The 2,548-nt window shown below is 37.7% G+C and overlaps 1 non-coding gene across 1 annotated transcript; it reads right to left on the bottom strand.

The window, feature by feature from the left end:
• Window positions 1–1,699: 1,699 nt before the first annotated feature.
• On the bottom strand, window positions 1,700–1,805 carry LOC145587090 (small nucleolar RNA R71). Its single transcript, XR_014101130.1, has one exon. It is a non-coding gene; the product is annotated as a small nucleolar RNA R71 (small nucleolar RNA).
• Window positions 1,806–2,548: the final 743 nt, after the last annotated feature.

The following is a 2,548-nucleotide window of genomic DNA, read 5'->3' as shown; positions in this document are numbered from 1 at the left end:
ACCTACCTATGCGCGTGCACGGCCTGGTGGTGTGAGTGCACCAGGTGCCCCGCCCCCTTCGCTCATTTCTTCTATTTATACCCTTAATCTTTTCCTTTTTGGGAGGATGACTCAATTTGTACTTGACATATATTTTTCCAGATTTAGTAGAGAGAGAGAAGCTTAAGATACTTGATTGTACTTGAATTTGATCTTGGATTTCTTCTTCTCATCAATGAAAGTTTGTGAGATTTCTTTCCTTTGAATTTACTTCTATTGCAACTTCCTTTAATTTTGAATGTTTAATTTGAATTTCTTTCTTTGCTTTAGAAGTTGTTGAGAGATTGAATTCCTTCTTGATTAAACTTGAAATGAATATGATTTTGATTGAATTTGTTTTGTTTTACAATTTCACCATGATTAGTGAGTAGATTAGTTGCTAGGGAGAAGGGGAAGCATGCTAGATTGATGATTTTTGCTAGTTGATGATCCTTGATTGATTGAATTGTTGCGATTAAATTGGTTGACATCGTTGTGCAAGTGATTAATTAGACTAGGAGTGATCGACCTATAAGATTAATCTAGATTGCATTGCAAATTTCAATGACATGAACTCTTGATTTGAAAATTACTTTAATTGATTGATTTTGATTGTGATTTTCCTAGTTAGCCATTCATAGTGAACCTTAGCTTGGCTTATAGGAGATAGCTCTTGAATTCCTTTGATTGCAACTATTGTTTGTCCTTTTCAACATTTGAATTTATTGAGTGATCCTTCAATTAGCATAATCATTGAGCTTGCATGTGGAATCAATATCCCTAGTGTTTAGTATATTGAATTTCTCGATTAATCTAGTTTTCTCGATACCTTAGTTACCAACCACATCTTCCCTCTATCTTCGAAGTAGCTTAACCTAGGCTATATCTTGTACCTACTCATTCCCTTGGGTTCGACCCTTGACTTACCATATACTCGTATTAGGTTGGTCGAGTGTTTATAAATTTTCTTTGGCTCTAGGAAAGGGTAGAAAACGACCTACTTTTCCCTACGTCAAAAATGGCACCGTTGTCGGGGAACGATATTGATGCTTTGTTATAGTTGTTCAGTCTATTTCACTTTTAATTGAAAATACAAAAAGATTTTCTTTTAGGCTACATTGTAGTCGTGCTACTAACCATTTCTTTTGAGATTTTATGTATAGAGCACGTGGTCGTTCACTAGTGCCATTTGATCCGAAAATTGAGTGAACTATTGTAAGGTTAAGAGGTGCTAGACGATCTTTGAGCCCTTGCATGTTAAGTGAAGAAGAACCACAACAAGAGGAACAAGCAAGAATGGGAGAAAATCCAAGGGTGGCGTTGAAAGAATTGGGGATTCCCGGTGCATATAGATTTGAGAGTGGGATTGCTCCACCTACAACACCGACAAATGACTTTGAAATAAGACCGGCAATAATCACTTTGATAGAGAGGCGACAATTTAGTGGGGCCAAGCATGAAAGCCCTCTAAATCATCTCAAGGAGTTTGAAAAGTATTACATTACTATCAAGGTGAATGGAATTTCCCAAGAATTCATCCGCCTCAAGCTTTTTCCCTTTCCGCTCATAGGGCGTGCCTTGGAAAGGCTAGACAAGGAAGTCAAGCCAAATTCTCTAAGGACATGGGATGAAGTGACCAAGGAGGTTCTATCCCGTTTTTATCCACAAAAGTAAATGGTGGAGGCTAGAGCTTTGAATCAAGGTTTCAAGAAAAAACCTAGTGAGAGTCACTATGAAACATGGGAGAGATACAAAGAGTATCAAAGAGAATGTCCTCACCACAGAATTCCTACTTACCAAATTATTCAAATCTTATTCAAATCTTCTATGGAGGCCTAGTCCTCGAGGAAAATCATGTTTAGATGGAGGAGCCGGAGGTCCTATCATGAACAAAACGGAAGAGGAAGTGGTGGACATAATGGAAGACGTAGTGAGGTACTATAGAGATTGGCAAGATGGAGAAAGATAGTCAACTAGCAAGAGTAGATCTTCGGTGTACTCGGTTGATCATCTAAATACAATCAACAATCTATCCTCACAAATGACAAACATGGGGAAGGAGATGTCCGTTATCAAGGCGAAGTTGGAAAGTGCGACCTACCAACTTTCAAGTCTTCCCTCCCAATCTAAGGGGAAAGGTATGTCTTCTAATTCTCAACTCCCTCCCTCTTTTAATAACATGCCTAGTGGATGCTTGTTTTGTGATGATTGTAGGTTGTATGATCATGATGTTTCTAGTTGCCCTCATGCATGTATGGATGTTTGTGATGATTAAGATGGAAATGTGAATGAGCATGTAAATTATGTATCAAATAATCATGATTCTAGGTTTGAGAATCAAAGAGGTCAATGGAATAGGAATTACAACAATCATGGCAATTTTGACAACTACAACCAAGGTGGTGGTAATAAGAACCATGGGAACCAAAGTTCCCGAGGTAACTATAACAACCAAGGTTATAGTAGCCAAAATCATAACCAAAATTATGGTAATCATAAACAAGGTTATGGTAACCATAATCAAGGTAGA

The sequence above is a fragment of the Chenopodium album genome, chromosome 16 (genome assembly GCF_948465745.1).
Source record: "Chenopodium album chromosome 16, dcCheAlbu1.1, whole genome shotgun sequence".
Classification (NCBI taxonomy): domain Eukaryota; kingdom Viridiplantae; phylum Streptophyta; class Magnoliopsida; order Caryophyllales; family Amaranthaceae; genus Chenopodium; species Chenopodium album.
The sequence above is the reverse complement of the archived record's forward strand: the minus strand, read 5'-3'. Positions and strand labels throughout refer to the sequence as shown.